General features: G+C 50.5%; 1 protein-coding gene across 1 annotated transcript in view; it reads right to left on the reverse strand.

Annotated features, from left to right (window-relative positions):
- The window catches only part of LOC119951066 (polyhomeotic-like protein 2), a 313199-nt gene that overhangs the window by 107135 nt on the left and 185754 nt on the right, over positions 1-20310 (reverse strand). The gene's annotated exons all lie outside the window — the stretch shown is intronic.

Genomic DNA, 20310 nt, shown 5'->3' on the forward strand with positions numbered 1-20310 from the left:
GTGGCAGCGGTCAGTGCCGCAGTATTGGAGTGGGAGCGGTCAGTGCCGCAGGGGCTGGAGTGGCAGCGGTCAGTGCCGCAGTATTGGAGTGGCAGCGGTCAGTGCCGCAGGGGCTGGAGTGGCAGCGGTCAGTGCCGCAGTATTGGAGTGGCAGCGGTCAGTGCTGCAGGGGCTGGAATGGCAGCGGTTAGTGCTGCTGTTTTGGAGTGAGTCTGGTCAATCTTTTCATTGTGATTTCATACCAACATCTGAATTGTTCTGCAGAGATTCATTTCCCAGTCCAATATGAGAGATAATCGATATTCCAGCTTTGTTATTGAGGTGTTAATGTCACTGATCCTGGACTCCTCACAGACTCGTTCAGTGGAGACCAGCAGCTTGTTCCTGAACTGGATAACATTCTTCACACACAAGGTGGAAAGCTGAAGTCAGCCAGGCTAAGCAACAAGGCAGCGTCCTCACAGTCAATATCCACCTTCGCTTCTTTCCAGCACGCGGGAGGCATTCTCCATCTCTTCTCCAGGAGTATAGTTTTTGTAAAATCCAGTTCGAGGAGATGTTCCAATAAAATAGTTTAGCATGTGACCAATGGCACACCTGGAGCTGCTCAATGATACAGATTTTCTCACTCTTCACAGACAAGAGCTGTTTCTGGACACGGTAGAAACACCAGTAGCAACATCATCTGAACAAACCTCCTGGGCTGGAATCTCCGCTCGCCGACATCAAAATCCTGTTCACCGAACCGCCGGCGTATCCAAGTTTCCGACGAAATCGGAGGCGGCGCCGCTTTTGCGATTCTCCTCCCCCTCCAAAGTAGCGTACAGTGCGAGTCGATACGGACATTGCCAGAGGCCTGACCCACGATGCTCCGACTCTGACCAGCTGAGTTCCTGACGGCGTTGGGTCTCTTATGGTCTCACCCGTCAGGAACTCAGTGAGGCGGCTGCCTCAATCCAATGCCGCCACAGTCAGGGGAGGGCCAATTGTGGGCAGTGGGGGGGGGGGGGGGGGGGGGGAGGGCCAATTGTGGGCAGTGGGGGGGGGGCAATTGTGGGCAGTGGGGGGGGGGCAATTGTGGGCAGTGGGGGGGGGGAAGGGAGGGCCAATTGTGGGCAGTGGGGGGGGGGGGAAGGGAGGGCCAATTGTGGGCAGTGGGGGGGGGGTGGCAATTGTGGGCAGTGGGGGGGGGGAGGGCCAATTGTGGGCAGTGGGGGGGGGGCAATTGTGGGCAGTGGGGGGGGAGGAGGGGGGGCCAATTGTGGGCAGTGGGGGGGGGGGAAGGGAGGGCCAATTGTGGGCAGTGGGGGGGGGGAAGGGAGGGCCAATTGTGGGCAGTGGGGGGGGGGGGGGGGGGAAGGGAGGGCCAATTGTGGGCAGTGGGGGGGGGGGGAGGGCCAATTGTGGGCAGTGTGGGGGGGGGGGGTCTAGGGTGCGCGAGCTGGCTGAAAGGTGGGGGAGGGGGTACTATTTTCAGGCCGTGCTCGTGGTGAGCAGCTTCCGCTGGGGGCTCTACACTGCCATCCTACTAGCCCCCAGCAAAACTGCAAATCGGTGGCCGTTTTGCGCCAGTTTTTCTGGCGTGAAACGTCACCGTTCGCACGCTGGCACCTGCCTCGATTTGGGCGTCTTAGCCCATTCTCCGCCCGATCGCCGATTACGATTTCGGCGTCAGGCAACGGAGAATCCAGCCCAACGTTTATGCACATTTGTTCAATTTGAAAGTAATTTAATTCAATTGCAATGGAAATGTTATCACTGGCATTACCATAACTGAATGTCCATCTACAAGGCTCAAGTCAGGAGTATAATGGAATACTCTCCACTTGCCTGGATGAGTGCAGCTCCAACAATACTGGTGACTAGGGGCTTTTCACAGTAACGTCATTGAAGCCTACTTGTGACAATAAGCAATTATTATTATTATCAATATGCTTGACATCATCCAGGACAAAGCAGCCTGGTTGATTAGCACCCCTTCCATAAACGTTCACTCCTTCCATCACCACTGACGAGTGAGCCGTGTGTCCCATCTACAAGATGCACTGCAGTAACTCACCAAGTCTCCTTAGACAGCACCTTCCAAACCCATGACCACTACCATCTAGAAGGACAAGAGCAGCAGATACTTGGGATCCCCACCACCTGGAGGTTCCCTCCAAGTCACTCACCACCCTGACTTGGAAATGTATCGCCGTTCCTTCACTGTCGCTGGGACAGAATCCTCCCTCGCTAACAGCACAGTGGATGCACCTACACCTCATGGACTGCAGCGGTTCAAGAAGACAGCTCACCATTACCTTCTCAGCGGCAACAAGGAATGAACAATAAACGCTGGCCATACAGCTACGCCCACATCCTGTTAGTGACAAAAAAAAGAGGCGCTCAAAGCAGAATTATTCGTAAAATGATCTCTGCTAAATACAAAACACAACCGGCAAATATTCGAATGACTCCGATGGTCTGAATAACAAACCTCACTCGGTCTCAGGGGAATCACCCTTTCTTTCCTCAGTACCAGTTTCATTTTGCCGAGGTGGAAACACCTGCATTTATATATAGCCTTTTGGGACCTCAGCACTTCCCAAAATACATTGCAACCTGTGATGTACTTTTAAAAATGTGATCACTGCTGTAAATATAGGGAATCAAAAGTGATTTCAACAGGAGTTCTGATGAAAGGTTCTGATTCGCTTCAGGTGTTACCCGATCTGTTGAGTATTTCATGTTTCCGCTACACATTCACAGCATTCACAATATTTTGCTTTGATGATTTAAACAGCTCACTGAAAATAACTGCCGACTTCGTCTTGTCCTGCCAATCAGTCTTCGTGTATCACTGCGCGGAAGGAGTTGACAAATGCTGTACTTAAAAATATTTCGCAACAGAATGCAAATGATGTGCTTAAATCGAACTGGAATGAAAGCATGGTGGCATCATGCAAAAGAAACCTTAAAAAGGGTTTTCAGCTGCAAGGTGGGGTAAACACAGGGCGGCACGGTAGCACAGTGGCTAGCACTGCTGCCCCATGGCGCCGAGGACCCGGGTTTGATCCCGGCCCCGGGTCACTGTCCGTGTGGAGTTTGCACATTCTCCCCGTGTCTGCGTGGGTCTCACCCCCACAGCCCAAAGGTGTGCAGGCTAGGTGGATTGGCCAGTGCTAACCACTGTGCCAACGTGCGGCCCATATGAAAAAATGAAATGAAATGAAAATCGCTTATTGTCACGAGTAGGCTTCAATGAAGTTACTGTGAAAAGCCCCTAGTCGCCACATTCCGGCGCCTGTTCGTGGAGGCTGGTAGTAAAACAGCCCACGGCATTTCACACAAGAGTGGACAGACACCAGGCCACACGGAGTGATATTTGGGCAGATCAGGTAAGCTTTAGTGAACATCTTTACAGGCAGGGAGAGGGGTGGGAATGTTTGAGGCATTATTTCTAGAATTGAGACACCTGAAGGTGCAGCCAAGAGTGGGGCAATTAAATTGGGAATACCCCAAAGATTAGGATTGAAGGAGGCGCAGATATCTCAACGTATTGTAGGGTTGGAGGAGATTACCGAGATAAGCAACAAGAAGCATTTGAAAATATGGCGGAGAATTTTTAAAAATATGCTGCGCCCACCTCACCCCAGCTCAGTCATATCTTTTCCCATAAAATCTTTGTTTGGGGCATCTATGGTGTGTTCTGCTGCTTCGGATAACACAGGCTGCTACTTGATGCAGTCTTAACTAAAGGATGCTTCAGACTCTGAAATGAGTTCAACGTGTTTATTGAATTATTAACACAGTTCTCAAATGAGTTTGACTCTCTGCTAATCTAACTGCAGTAACTCAGTCTAACTGTAGCAGCTTGCTCTAAGCTACGTGCTGGGGTGTGAGGCTGCTGATCAACCCTGTCTAACTCTCTAGATGTCTGTCTGTGGAAAGAGGCAGGGTATGAGTGCCTCATCCCTTTTATAGTGTTTATGTCATGTCCCCTTGTGGTGATGCCACCTCCGAGTGTTCTGACGGCCCATTGGCTATGTTCATTGGTTGCATGTTTGCATATTATGACACCTTACTGGATCAAATTTCATATTCATAACAAAACAAATTTACAACTGAACAGAACTGTAACATTTTTATGAGGTAAGCAAAGTAATGATTATTAATTGGAAGGGCTCTACCAATATTCAAGTTTGTGGCACGGTAGGACAGTGGTTAGCGCTGTTGCTTCACAGCTCCAGGGACCCGAGTTTGATTCCCCGCTGGGTCACTGTCTGTGCAGAATCTGCACGTTCTCCCCGTGTGTGCGTGGGTTTCCTCCAGGTGCTCAGGTTTCCTCAAGATGTGCGGGTTAGGTGGATTGGCCGTAATGAATAGTATCCAAAAAGGTTAGGTGGGGTCACTGGGTTATGGGGACAGGGTGGAGGTGTGGCCTTAAGTAGGGTGGTCTTTCCAAGGGCTGGTGCTGACTCGATGGGCCAAATGGCCTCCTTCTGTACTGTAAATTCTATGATTCTCTGAGAATTCTAAATAATTAAAAATGCCTGACGAACAGACTTAAATATCTTACGTTGCAGCAGCTATGAACAAGGCGACCCCCCCCCATTACCAAGGCGAAACCCCCCCATTACCAAGGCGAAACCCCCCCATTACCAAGGCGAACCCCCCCCCATTACCAAGGCGAAACCCCCCCATTACCAAGGCGAACCCCCCCCCCATTACCAAGGCGAAACCCCCCCCCATTACCAAGGCGAAACCCCCCCCCCCATTACCAAGGCGAAACCTCCCCCCCATTACCAAGGCAAACCCCCCCCCCCCCATTACCAAGGCGAAACCCCCCCCCCATTAGATTGGGGATATTTGTTATTATATTCACCTTATTCAGAAAAGGTTTGGGTTATATATATGTTCTTCTTGTCCAAAATCTTCACGCTGTGGCTTTCAATTGCACATTTGTGCTTTCTCAACATTCCCCACTCAATTTTGCCAAGTCAACTGTCACAATGTTGGTTTTAAGAAGCTGTGTGGGTAAGTTTTTGAAGTCTTATGGAGGCGGCTTCTTGCAAGGGCACAAGTTTGGGGGTGCTGGTAACTGCGCCTCTGCCGTTCCCGCCGGCACGGTACCCCACCAGCCCCGTGGTGGCGACGGCCTTCTGGGGGCAATGGAGGAGATATGTGGGAGCAGTGGGTCCCGAATCTGCGATAATCACCGGTTTGCCCCGGGGAGAATGGACGGGGGGGGGGGGGGGGGGGGGGTTCTGAATATGGTGGAGAGCGGGGTTTGAGAGGATGGGGGACTTGTTTATAGAGGGGAGCTTTCCGAGTACGAGGGCGCTGGAGAAGTTTGCATTGGTGGGGGAAACTAATTTTGTTATCTGCAAGTGCGGGACTTTCTGCGTAGACAGGTACCAACCTTCCCACTCCTGTCACTAAGGGGGAGTCAGGACAGGGTAGTTTCCAGAGGATGGATAGGTGAGGGGAGCGTTTCTGACATTTATAAGGAATTTATGGGATCAGAGGAGACCAGCTTGGGTTCAGAAGGTCAGCCGGTTGTTAAAAGTGGGTCCAGGAAAAAAAGTGCGAAAAAAACTGGTTTAGACTTCAGGGCTTGTTTACTATTCCTAACTGTCACCTTTCATTATGGATGCAACACAGTATTAAGATGCACAGAAAGCTAGTTACTGACCTGCAACCTGAAACGTAAAAGCAGGTACGGAGACTCTTGTGAATAATTCCAACTCAAAGCCAGATATAAATTTTCTTTCAATTCACCGTATACAGTAAATTTTCAAAATACGACACACCAAGTTCACAGCTAAACCTTCCAACCAGCCATCAGCTTCCAGATTCTGTAAGCAATCCAGTGCTTGTTGCTCAAGTGAACATTTTGTGTTAATATTGTGCAACAATCACAGTGGAATTTCCATAAATGTCACTCCCTCCCCAGATAATCACCAGTCCCCAGATTTGAGTCTTGTAAACATATCGTAAGCAGCAGAGGACAAGTGCTGGAGAAAACACACACTATGTAATCTTACAGCACTATGCAGCTGATTCATATCACACAGGAGGTGGGTGAGAGCAGTGAGATGCTGCATCATACAAGACTTTAAACCTTGGAAAAAAAAGCATTCTAATGGATAATCAGCAAGATCATGACTTTCTACTTTGTTAGGTATTTCAGGCTCCACTGTGTCAGGGTCATTTTTGGAGTAAATAATAATCTTTATTACTGCCACGAGTAGTCTTGCATTAATTCTGCAATGAAGTAGCTGTGAAAATCCCCACATTCCGGCGCCTGTTCGGGTACACAAGAGGAAGAACTCAGAATGTTCAATTCACCTAACAGCACGTCTTTCGGGACTTGTGGGAGGAAACCGGAGCACCCGGAGGAAACCCACGCAGAGACGGGAGAACATGCAGACTCCACACAGACAGTGACCCAAGCGGGAGTCAAACCTGGGACCCTGACACTGTGAAGCAACAGTGCTAACCACTATGTGACCGCGCTGCCCAAATATCCAGCAACCTAACAATATATTAATTCTAATATTCAGGCAGAAATCTATTTTTAAAAATAAATTTAGATTGCCCAATTAAATTTTTCCAATTAAGGGGCAATTTAGCGTGGCCAATCCACCTACCCTGCACATTTTGGGATGTGGGGGTGAAACCCACGCAGACACGGGGAGAATGTGCAAACTCCACACGGACAGTGACCCAGAGCCGGGATCGATCCCGGGACCTCAGCGCCGTGAGGCAGCAGTGCTAACCACTGTGCCACCGTGCTGCCGAGGCAGAAATATTTTAATTCAGAACATCGTGCAGGTGAAACAAACTATCAAAGGTTAAATAACGGCAGGTGGCGACAGAAATCTGGATTATTATTCCAGCTAATTCCCTGGATTTCAGGGGCGGGATTCTCCGCCCCCCCCCGCCGGGTCGGAGAATCACCGGGAGGCTGCGTGAATCCCGCCCCGCCACCGGCTGCCGTATTCTCCGGCGCTGGTTTTCGGGCGGGGGCGGGATCACTCCACGTCGATCGGGGTCCGTTGGTAGCGACCCCCCCCCCCCCCCCCGGCAATTCTCTGGGCTCCGATGGGCCGAGCGGCCTTCGATTTCTGGCCAGTCCCGCCGGTATGAATTGGACATGGTCCCACATGGCGGGACCTGGCTGGTGGGCCGGCTGGCGCGGTCCTCGGGGGGGGGATCCTGCCCTGGGGGCAGGGGCCCCCACGGTGGCCTGGCCCGCGATTGGGGCCCACCAATCTGTGGGTGGGCCTGTGCCGTGGGGGCACTCTTTCCTTCTGCGCCGGCCCCTGTAGGGCTCTGCCGTGGCCGGCGGGGAGAAGACATCCCCCTGTGCATGCGGCAGAATACGCTGGCCGGTCTGCGCGCGCTAGAATACGCTGGCCGGTCTGCGCACGCTAGAATACGCTGGCCGGTCTGCGCGCGCTAGAATACGCTGGCCGGTCTGCGCACTCTAGAATACGCTGGCCGGTCTGCGCACGCTAGAATACGCTGGCCGGTCTGCGCGCGCTAGAATACGCTGGCCGGTCTGCACGCTCTAAAATACGCTGGTCGGTCTGCGCGTGCTAGAATACGCTGGCCGGTCTGCGCGTGCTAGAATACGCTGGCCGGTCTGCGCACGCTAGAATACGCTGGCTCGTCTGCGCACGCCAGAATACGCTGGCCGGTCTGCGCGGGCTAGAATATGCTGGCCGGTCTGCGCGGGCCAGAATACGCTGGCCGGTCTGCGCAGGCCAGAATACGCTGGCCGGTCTGCGCACGCCAGAATACGCTGGCCGGTCTGCGCACGCCAGAATACGCTGGCCGGTCTGCGCACGCTAGAATACGCTGGCCGGTCTGCGCACGCCAGAATACGCTGGCCGGTCTGCGCAGGCCAGAATACGCTGGCCGGTCTGCGCACGCCAGAATACACTGGCCGGTCTGCGCACGCCAGAATACGCTGGCCGGTCTGCGCACGCCAGAATACGCTGGCCGGTCTGCGCACGCCAGAATACGCTGGCCGGTCTGCGCACGCCAGAATACGCTGGCCAGTCTGCGCATGCCCCTTAATTGGACAAAATGAATTGGGTACTCTAAATTTAAAAAAAAACCTCCGGCGCTGGCCTAGCCCCCAGAAGTGCGGAGGATTCCGTAACTTCCGGTCAGCCCGACGCTTACACCGGCATTGGGTCATTGCGGGGATTGGGGAGAATCCCGTCCCAGATATCTGAATAAATTTTAAACATGGAATTTGAGAATCGGATCTTTCCCAAAAACAGGTATCCAGTTTCTCCGTCTGCGATCAGGCACATTGGAAGATTTGCTGAGAGATAATCAACCTGTCGGGCCACGTTTCAAACACATTCTGGATTATTACAGAATTGGCCGAGGTAAATCTTTGTGTCTTAAACTTCAGATAATAATGTTACTATCGAGTAATTTTACAACCTGATAACTACTAAATCCTCTGTAAAATTTAGTCGATGGGTTTCAATTAATGCTTGGTAGCAGAAGTTAAAGATTCTGGGATGACAGTACTTTATTAATTTAGAAAGTAAAGATCTTCTTAACCGCAGTGAGCCATTATTTAAGATCACTCTCCATTTAATCAACATCTGACATTTGCTTGTCGAGTTATAAACCTATCGAAAATTAAGAGTCAAATCAATGCAGTCAACAGTCCTGTGCACTGATTTTCCGGAGCAGGATCTGTGATTGAACAAGTTAGCAATCTCATTTCAGATCCGCCCACTGCATACAGCATTTATCGATAGAGGTGGCTATTGGACACTTCATCACATCAATACAGAGGTGGGGAGCAGGAGGTCACAGGAGTGCAAGTTCTCAAACTAAAATCTCTGCTAAACAAACGTACGGCTCCTGGTAACGATGCTGGGTGTTCGAGGGTAGGACTGAAGGTTTCACGCTGGCTGATGAGTCTGCCTTTCCTCCACTTATTTCCAAATGCAATGACATCATTAACGAAATTAAAGTCTTTGACCACTTTTCTAAAGAGCGGGGAACAGAGACTTAATCCATTGTTATTGCCACATGGAGCAGATTTTGAAGATGGCTTGTCGCTCATTATCACACAGAAATAAAACCTCAAGGCAATTAGCTGGTACTTTCTCTTCTGTGCAGAAACCTCTCGTGTGTAATCTGATCCTTAGCCAAATCCCTCTCATCATCATACCTCTTAATATATTTTTCTAGTTCTGGACCGTCTGTCTCTCCTAGTGGAAATCGGATTCAGCTGTCTGAGATGATGCATTACTGTTCCATCCTGCTAGACACCAGATCGAAGCTGTGGCAGCTGGGGTGACCCCACTTGTCTCTTTTCTCGATTACCACCCCCATCGCTGTGACAAAGATCACTTACAACTCAGGTTAAATTGAATCCCGGCCTGAACACAAACCACTTATTGCCACCTGAAGCATCAGCCCGCATCCACTCCTTCCCGAAAGGTCTCATTTGTTGTTGTAATTTTCAGTCAAGAAGCTTTTAGGTTTTGGAAGCGGAGCTCAATGACAGCTCAGATACCTCCTAACTGCATTTTGATGGACAGAATACTGACTGGCTGATGCCAAGCTAATACGCTTATCATCCTCTAACCTCACAAAGAGGTTCCAACGTTCAAATTCAATACAAGCCTGCGGAAAAGCTCCAACGGCATTTATATTTTTAAATCATGACTTCACCCCAATAAAGTCATTTGTGGCTGAAAATAGTTTGACATCGATGCATTTCAAATGGAACATTCTTAAATCACATGTTTCTGAGCTCTCGATTTTCACCCTCTCCCTGATGAAAGTTTTGACAGACAATAAATTATTGAGGTTGACGGGCAACACAAATCCCCTCAGTATGTCAACCGAATCCTCCCTCTGTGTCAACGCACAAACGGAGTATTGGATCAGCAATGTCAGAGAAAAGCAGTGTCCTGTCCATACGCAATATTCAGCAAACTCAAGACAGACCAGAGAATAAAATGTAACAGTTTCATGGTCTGGACATAGTGTATCATCAAAGACAAATTCCCACTTCAGGGGGAAAATACATATACACAGCTACACACTTTACACCCAATAAATACATATACACAGCTACACACTTTACACCCAATAAATACATATACACAGCTACACACTTTACACCCAATATGCAATACACACAATCATACTCTATACATATGTACACTGGGAAATATATTGCCGCTCCTGCACTGTCACAACATCCTGGAAACCCCTCCCTAACAGCAGTGCGGGTGTACCTACATGTGAAGGACTGGAGCGGCTCAAGAAGGCAGCTCACCGCCCTCCAAAGGGACGCGCAGGCACACACGCCACTCTATGTACGTGCAGTTGGTGCGTGACCACTGGTTGCACATCATGCACATCCTCGCCCGATATCCAGGCAATGTGCACGGCGCATTTGTCCTGGCACATTCGACAATACCGGACACCTTTGAGGCACTCCCTTGGTGAGGGATCAGCTTTTAAGAAAATATATAAATTTAGAGTACCCAATTATGTTTTTCAATTAAGGGGCAATTTAGCATGGCCAATCCACCTGCCCTGCACATCTTTGGGTTGTGGGGGTGAGACCCATGCAGACACGGGGAGAATGTGCAAACTCCACACGGATAGTGACCCAGAGCCGGGATCGAACCTGGTTCCTCCGCGTCATGAGGGAACAGTGCTAACCACTAGGCCACCGTGCTGCCTCGAGGGGTTGGCTCTTGGGCAACAGGGTTACTCACTGCAGTCGTGGCTGCTGATGCCTATCTGGAGGCCCCAGACCGATGTGGAGAACTGTTACAATGATGCCCAACCAGCAACGTCATCGAGCAGTGTTTCAAAGCCCTGAAGGTGCGGTTCGGGTGCCTGGACCACCCAGGTGGGGCCATCCAGTATAGGAGGGTCTCAAATTGTGGTGGCCATGCTGCATCCTCCACAACATCACACAGCAGAGGGGCCCTCTCCCTTATTCCCCCCCCCCCTTTCTGCCCTTCATCTCCCCAACCCCAACACTCCCACCCCCCTGACCCCAACACTCCCCAACCCCCCCCCTCCATCCCCCTCCAACCCAAACACTCCCACCCCCCTGACACCAACACTCCCACCCCTCTGACCCCAACACTCCCACCCCCCTGACCCCAACACTCCCCAACCCCCCCACTCCATCCCCAACACTCCCACCCCCCTGACCCCTAACACTCCCAATCCCTCCTCCATCCCCCTCCAACTCCAACACTCCCAACCCCCCCCTCCATCCCCCCCCGACCCCAACACTCCCACCCCCCCTGACCCCTAACACTCCCAACCCCCCCCTCCATCCCCCCGACCCCAACCCCAACACTCCAAACCCCCAACCCCCAACACTCCCAACCCCCCCTCCATCCCCCTCGACCCCAACACTCCCAACCCCCCCTCCATCCCCCCCGACCCCAACCCCAACACTCCAAACCCCCAACCCCCAACACTCCCAACCCCCCCTCCATCCCCCTCGACCCCAACACTCCCAACCCCCCCTCCATCCCCCCGACCCCAACACTCCCACCCCCCTCCACCCCCCTCCAACCCCAACACTCCAACCCCCCTCCAACCCCCCTCCATCCCCCCTCCAACCCCAACACTCCCACCCCCCCGACCCCAACACTCCCACCCCCCTCCATCCCTCTCCAACCCCCAACACTCCCACCCCCCCCTCCATCCCCCTCCAACCCCAACACTCCATCCCCCTCCAACCCCAACACTCCAACCCCCCCTCCATCCCCCCTCCAACCCCAACACTCCCACCCCCCCGACCCCAACACTCCCACACCCCTCCATCCCTCTCTAACCCCCAACACTCCCACCCCCCCTCCATCCCCCTCCAACCCCAACACTCCAACCCCCCCTCCATCCCCCTCCAACCCCAACACTCCAACCCCCCCTCCAACCCCAACACTCCCACCCCCCCGACCCCAACACTCCCACCCCCCTCCATCCCTCTCCAACCCCCAACACTCCCACCCCCCTCCATCCCTCTCCAACCCCCAACACTCCCATCCCTCTCCAACCCCTGCACTCCCACCCCCCTCCATCCAACCCTAACCCCATTACTCCCATCAACCCCCATCCCCGACACTCACCCCGTCCCAAACACTCCCACCCCCCCTCCATCCCCCCCCGACCCCAACACTCCCAACCCCCCTCCATCCCCCCGACCCCAACACTCCCACCCCTCCTCCATCCCCCTCCAACCCCAACACTCCAACCCCCAAACCCCTGCACTCCCACGCCCCTCCATCCAACCCCAACACTCCCCCCCCCCCCCCCGCTCCCACCCCAACACTCCCCCCGACCCAAACACTCCCACCCCCCCGACCAACCCCAACACTCCCCCCACCCCCCCCGCTCCCACCCCAACACTCCCATCCCCCCCCACCCCAACACTCCCACCCCCCCGACCCCAACACTCCCCCCCCCCCCCACCCCCCCCGACCCCAACACTCCCAACCCCCCTCCATCCCCCCGACCCCAACTCTCCCACCACCCCTGACCCCAACTCTCAATCTCTGTGTGGTCCAGAACCAATTTCTCCTTTTCCACCATTGGCCTTTTACCTTTCATCCATTTTTCAATCACCTCTTTCACATCCCATCTTAGCTCAAACCCAAACCAATCGCTTTCTTCCTGTATCGTTGCCCACTCCAGCTCATCTATAATTCTTAAATCTGGACCACTTGCTTTCTTGATGCTTTTGCAAACAAACATCTCAATATTTCGAGAAATTGGACCATCCACTTTTCACAACAGAACCCACATCAAACACTTAGCTCACTTTTTCGCCAGTTCGCTATTCCATTATTCAGGCAATATCTTCATTGTTTGATTAAATGCCATTTCTCTCTCTCCCTCTCTCATTTTGCCATTTAAATCCTAAATCTCAAGTCCCTGCCATATCTGCCATCTTCATTCAGCCTTGCCCACATGGTTAAATTGTCTCACCGGATCTATTTAACTGTTTCTCTTTCACCATAACTTTGGTCTTGCCCACAATGATCTTCACTCCATTATCCACAGGTGGATGTAATCCAAGTATGCTCCTTGCTACCAATGTCACTGCCACACTGAACCAGTGGCTATTTAAGATCAATAACAACCCGACTCTTACCAACTTTTACAGATGCACCATAGAAAGTATCCTATCTGGCTGCATCACAGCCTGGTATGGCAACTGCTCGGCCCAAGACTGCAAGAAACTTCAGAGAGCCGTGAATACAGCCCGGTCCATTACACGAATCCGCCTCCCATCCATTGACACCATCCAGTGGTTAGCACTGCTGCCTCATGGGGCCGAGGTCCCAGATTCGATCCCGGCTCTGAGTCCCTGTCCGTGTGGAGTTTGCACATTCTCCCCGTGTTTGCGTGGGTTTCGCCCCCACACCCCAAAGATGTGCAGGGTAGGTGGATTGGCCACGCTAAATTGCCCTTTAATTGGAAAAAAAAATTAATTGGGTACTCTAAATTTATTTTTAAAAATCCATTGACTCGGTCTACACCTCCCGCTGCCTGAGGAAAGCGGGCAGCATAATCAAAGACCCCTCCCACCTGGCTTACTCACTCTTCCAACTTCTTCCATCGGGCAGGAGATGCAGAAGTCTGAGAACACGCACAAACAGACTCAAAAACAGCTTCTTCCCCGCTGTTACCAGACTCCTAAACAATCTTCTTATGGATTAATCTGATCTCTTCACACATCTTCACCCGATGCCTGTGTCTATGTATTGACATTGTGTATTTTACATTTGCCCTATTTTCTTTTCATGTATGGAATGATCTGTCTGGACTGTACGCAGAACAATACTGTTCACTGTACCTCGGTACACATGACAAAAAACAATCCAATCCAATCCTTTGGTAAGCTAAGTAGATGACAAGTTTTCATGTCATTATTCACACACGTTTTTTCCCTTTGGGGAATAGTGGGGAAATGATGGAAGGATTCCGGAGGTGATTATCAGCTCGCTGAACCGCGTTATGAACGCTCCTTCCGTGAACAAGTCCTGGCGTTGGACTTGAACCCAGAGCTTCCAGTCCAGAAGTAGGGTCACTAGATGACAACTTGAAAAAGAAATGTAGTGGCCTTTGCTGTAGGTAAACACTGCGTGCACTGGGTTAAACTGGATTACATTGGGATCAGCTGCCCAGTCTTGTGAACATTCAGTCTCAGTGTTCGAGTTGTAGCAAGATCTACGCAGGGCCCAGTTACTGTCAGATGTCCACAGAGCCAGGATCTCAAGAAATGTCAGCACCTTTGTCAGGAAAAGGGAGGGAAAAACAGGTGAAACAAAAAGAAAACAGGACTTGCTATTCTCACGGGAATACTAAAGTGGTCAATCAGTTCAGTAATTTTTTTGTAAAAAGCCTAGTAATAGACTTGGATCTCCGTTTTCAAAAATACACCTTTGAAGGTGTGTCTGTGTGTAGGACCAAGTTTCCAGCAAGGAATCAAAAACGGCGTTTATTTCTACATGAAAAATGTGATTACTAAATGATATTCAGACCACCACATTAGAAGGAATGGGCCGAGGGCAGCACGGTGGCCTAGTGGTTAGCACAACCGCCTCACGGCGCTGAGGTCCCAGGTTCGGTCCCGGCTCTGGGTCACTGTCCGTGTGGAGTTTGCACATTCTCCCCGTGTCTGCGTGGGTTTCGCCCCCACAACCCAAAAATGTGCAGAGTAGGTGGATTGGCCACGCTAAATTGCCCCTTAATTGGAAAAAATAATTGGGTAATCTAAATTTATAAAAAAAAAAAGAAGGAATGGGCCAAAGGGTCAGGTAGCAAACCCTCGGAGCTGGTTTTGGCAAATCTGTTTGCTAAACTCCCAGCTTGTGGTGTGATGCTGTCTCCTTCACAGAAGAACTGCTGAATGATTTCTGTTATTCGCCACTTAATGTGAATGTTCAACTGCAAATTTAAAGTCTACCCTTTCAAAATCAAGGCAGTTAATGACGCCTTCAATGAAAATGTAAATAATAGATTCATGGATGGATTTTGGGCGATGGGTTTTGTCGGTATCTGCATTCTTATTGCTTTGCTGAAAATCCCATCAGTGCGGTGTTAGAATTCCTGAATTATGTAGAAGCGTTACAATGCCAGCCTTCAGTCAGTTCAAAGTTCACTGACTCTCGCTCCATTTGTCACTGATAAAACGCAGCTCAAATTGATTCGATCAAAACGGGAGCTTTTCCATTAAAAAAGCCTTTTTCCTCTTCGGATTCACGTGGTCTCCAATTCCATGAATACTGACTGCCTGTGAACATCTTTGCCGAGCTGAGGGTTCCCATTCCATTTGGGAAAATCACAACCACATTCGATTCCTTGGACCCCCACTTCTTCATGCACCATGCAGCAGAATTCCAGGAATGCGATCAAGAGTAATGGGTGGCCCTGAGTGCTCAGGTCAACAGTGACACTCGTTCCACAACAGCTCCTGGTTCTGTTTAATGTTGGGATATACCTGAAGGCAGGACCTAGCTGAGATACCAGGAGACCATTTGACCATTGTCTGGTCAAAGGGGCTGGTTCTAAGATGTGTGTTAAAGGAAGATTCGAGGCGAGATGTGAGAGGGAATTCCAGAGTTTAGGACATGGACCTTAGCAGCAGAAGGTATAGCCACCAATGGCAGCAAGATACTGTTGGTGAAATTGAAAGTGAGGATTTCCTGGTGAGCTTCAATTCTATAACCAAATTTGGTCTTTCCTGAAATGGTTATTTCAGGACGGCCAGTTAATTGGAGCAGGAAGGATTATTCAATCACTGCGGTATAACGGCGGTGACACCATTGATTTAGCAAACCTATTCCAAGCACTCAAATGATATTTTTAAAAAGCATTTTCCCTTCGACCTCAATCTGCAGATTCTCAGTGAGGGCAGAATTTCTGTATCCCTCCCTCTGCGCGACCAAAGTCAACAGACCATTCGCTGGCTTGGAACATTTTTCGTCTGCCTGTGACGATCCCAGCGGCAAACGGGACCAGAAAATCCCAACCTGTAGAGGGTGCCCTGCCCGGAGACAGCAGCTGGGAAGATCTGACAGTAAATTGAAATAAATCAATGACCCATCATCAGGAAGGAGCCCGATGTCGCTGGCATTCTCTGGCTGTTGGGTTTTCCCACTGGCAGCGCACTCCTGCCCGTGAATTTTCCGGCAGTGTGGGGCGGCTTCAAATGGAAAATCTCATTAACAGGCGTCGGGAATAGAGAATCCTGCTGCCACAAAACGCGGGGCTTGAGGACCGGAACATCCAGCCCCTCCTGTTTGGACTGTTCTTAGTCTTGGCCAAACACTGGAACTTAATTGAAGAACATCTGGATTATACCTGACCTCATCACACTGCAGCAGATGGCTCACTTTGGAAATGCACTGCCCATGATGGTACTGACGGTCAGTAACCAGGTCAGGTTTGGTCACTGATCTGGGCAAAGTGATCGGAGGACAGTTGGGCCCTTGGGAAGATCACAATTGGACCCGGCAATTCTCCGGTCTGTATCGGCAGCTGGAGCTGGGTGCTCTACGCTGCTGTCCTGCTAGCCCCCAGCAAAACAGGGGCCATTTTGCACCAGTTTTCCTGACGTAAAACACCACCGCTCCCACGCTGACGTGGAATCCAGCCCCGATCTGTCCTGGCTACAGCTCTTGGCTACAGCTCCACAACAGGGGGCCGAGCACATTACTCAGCTGTTATTGACCTGCTCCAAGTAATGGCACCTTGATGCACCATCAATTGGACATGAGGCGAAGATGTGATCCAAACAAATGGCTTTAATACACAAGATGTGTGCCCGGCAGCAGACGTACAGAAGAATGGCCGACTGCCGGGGAACACAGGTTCTTATATCCCGCCTTGTAGGCGGAGCTACCTACCTCTCAGCCAATCGGCTGAGAGGCACATGACTTATCCGGGCCAATGGGCAGCGAGTCCTCTGCTCCAATAGCAGCTCACCTCTGAGGTACCGTAATACCCCTAGTCATACTACCACACACCTTCACAGGACAACTACTACTAGAGGTGATCAAATGTCAACCGTGCCTCGCCAGCAATATACACATCTTGAGAATTTATTTAAATTTAGGCAGCTGCTGTAAAGTCAGAAATTGGTCACCAGCTGGGGACAAGACATGACTCATTCGCAAAGCCCTCCACAGTTGGACAGCCCGCCCGATACTATTTCCACTTAGGTGAGATGCTGGAGGAATGAGCAACCTGGAACTACAGCCAGTGATAAGAGAGTTTCGTCCATGAAAGTGCAGAGGGAAGGAGAGAGAGACGGAGGCCAAGGTCTTACTGGGGTCGCAGAGGGCTGACGTTGCTGCCGCGGAGCCTCAGTGAGAATTGGCGCAACATTCTGCGATTCAGGAGCTTCGCTGCTGGGTGCCCATGTCTGGAATGCTGCTCCACTGTATGAAGACTTTAGCACTCCCACTGTTGTAGAATCACAGAACATTATTGCACAGGACGAGGCCATTCAGGCCATCTTTCCTGTGCTGGCTCATAAGGGAGGCCATTTGGCCCATCAAGTCTGCACCGGTCCTTGGAAAGAGCACCCAGCCGAGCTCTTTTGAACAAGCTACCTAATTAGCCTTAATGATCTCTCAGCATAGCCCTGAAATCTTTACCCATTCCATTTTTGAAAGTTAGGCTCGAGTCTTTTCCTCCCGCCCTTTCTGGCTGCACCTTCTAAATCACAACATCTCGCTGAGGTTATACCTCTCCCCGACTTCAAATTATCTACAACATGCGGCCTCTGGTTACTAACCCGCCCATCAGGCAAAGCAATTTCCCAGTAAAATCCTTCATAATAATTAACAACCTCCCCCGCCTCCCACTATAACCAAATATCCTTAAAAATTCAAAAAAAGTTTAAAATGTTTACAGCTCTACATGACAATTTGTGGTAACTCTGACCGATTCAACACGCAATGCAACATCCCAACAGTCCCTCCGAATACGGCAGAAACTATTCTTTAACATTCCACTCGGAATTCCAACCCGGACAAACACTGAGCTCCTGTGCTGGGGCTGATAAACTGGGCAGCCAGCCAATATGTCAGCTGGGATCTAATGGTGTTGCATCAGCCAGCCAGGCCTATCCATAAATAATGTATATTGCGGTTTTTCCTCCAGCCCAGTCTGCTGAGATTACAGTGGATTACAATCCACGGGTTTTCTCCAGATGTTCCTGTGCACGGTAGCATTGTGGATAGCGCAATTGCTTCACAGCTCCAGGGTCCCAGGTTTGATTCCCCACTGGGTCACTGTCTGTGGGGAGTCTGCACGTCCTCCACGTGTGTGCGTGGGTTTCCTCCGGGTGCTCTGGTTTCCTCCCACAGTCCAAAGATGTGCAGGTTAGGTGGATTGGCCATGGTAAATTGCCCTTAGTGTCCACAATTGCCCTTAGTGTTGGGTGGGGTTACTGGGTTATGGGGATAGGGTGGAGGTGTTGACCTCGAGTAGGGTGCTCTTTCAAAGAGCCGGTGCAGACTCGATGGGCCGAATAGCCTCCTTTACACTGTAAATTCTATGAAAAATTCTATGAATTTACATTACAAACCTGGCAATTTCTCAAGTTGTAGCAAGAGATTTGTTCATTGATGTGTTCCTTCTGAAGACACAATGTATGCATTTTTAAAATAAATTTAGAATACACAATTATGGGGCAATTTAGTGTGGCCTACACCGCACATCTTTTTGGATTGTGGGGCTGAGACCCACGCAGACACGGGGAGAATCTGCAAACTCCACACGGACAGTGACCTGGGGCTGGGAATGACCCGGGTCGTCGGCGCTGTGAGGCAACAGTGCTAACCACTGTGCCACCCGTCAATGTATGCATTTTAAAACATTATAACGTTTAAACACACTCCATTATTTAAGCTCTCAATTCACTCAAAGAGAATATGTTGAAATGTTGTTCCTCTCTTGTACTCACACAAATAACCCATCTTCCACCCTCCAGAAACGTGCGCTCATTCGGAACTCTTCTCTCCATGTCCGAACTTGCATCAATTCTCCATCTGAAGGAGGGTAATATGGACTTGGGAATGTTAACTCGCTTTCTCTCTCCACAGATGCTGCCTGACTTGAGATTTTCCAGCATTTTCTGTTTTCACATGAAGTCCCCATATCACCCACGCACATTGACCTACACGCACTCCCAGTTAAACAAACAATGCCTCGACTTTACAATTTAAAAAAATAAATTTAGAGTACCAATTCATTTTTGTTTCCAATTAAGAGGCTATTTAGCATGGCCAATTCACCTACCCTGCATGTCTTTGGGTTGTGGGGGCGAGACCCACGCAGACACAGGGAGAATGTGCAAACTCCACACGGACAGTGACGCAGAGCCAGGATCGAACCTGGGACCTCAGCGCCATGAGGCAGCAGGGCTAACCCACTGCACCACCGTGCTGCCCGACCTTTACAATTCTTATCCTCGTTTTCAAACTCCTCCATGGTCCCGCCCCTCTCCATCTCGGTAATCTTCTCCAGCCCCCACAACCCTCCAAGGTTTCTGCGGCTCTCATTCAGGCCTTTTGAATATTCCCGGTTTCAAATCACGCCATCGTTAGTGGCTGTGCCTTCAGCTACTTGGGGCCCCAAGCACTGGAATTTACAGCCTAAAGCCTCACTATTTCACTGCTCCTCCTTCAATATGCAGCTTTGTGGTGACTCACATTCCTCGTAATTCACACTGTTGTGAAATGGTATGTGTTGTGTCTATGTAAGCTCGGTATATGAGCAGTTACACAGTTCTGCCCATAGGGGGAGATGAGGAGTTTGTACTGGGCTCCACCTTTGGCTCCGCCCATGATTCCGCCCATGGCTCCTCCCACAAACTGGAAGTATAAAGATCTGCGGTTGTGAGCCTGCTGCCAGTTCATCTCGTCACAGGCAGGCTCAGTTGTAAGACTATTAAAACCACTGTTCACTTCCAACCACGTGTCTTGATGGTCACATCAGGCTTAAAACCTACTTCTTTGACTCAGCTGGTTCCGTCTTAATACCTCCTGTTATGGCTCAGTGTTGTTTGATAACACTCTCTGAAACACCTTGGAACATTTTACTGCGGTCAAAATAAATACCGGCTGTTGCAGCATCTTCCTGAACGATGAGTGTTAGGAAGCGGGTTGTCCGTTGAATAAAATCACTGAGGAGCAAAAGGGAGTTGAAATATTAACTTGGTTTCTCTCTGTTGATGCCTTAACTCTCGAGTCTGTTCCACCATTCAATTAAATCACGGCTGATCAGTATCTT

This window comes from Scyliorhinus canicula, chromosome 16 (genome assembly GCF_902713615.1).
Source record: "Scyliorhinus canicula chromosome 16, sScyCan1.1, whole genome shotgun sequence".
Taxonomy (NCBI): Eukaryota; Metazoa; Chordata; class Chondrichthyes; order Carcharhiniformes; family Scyliorhinidae; genus Scyliorhinus; species Scyliorhinus canicula.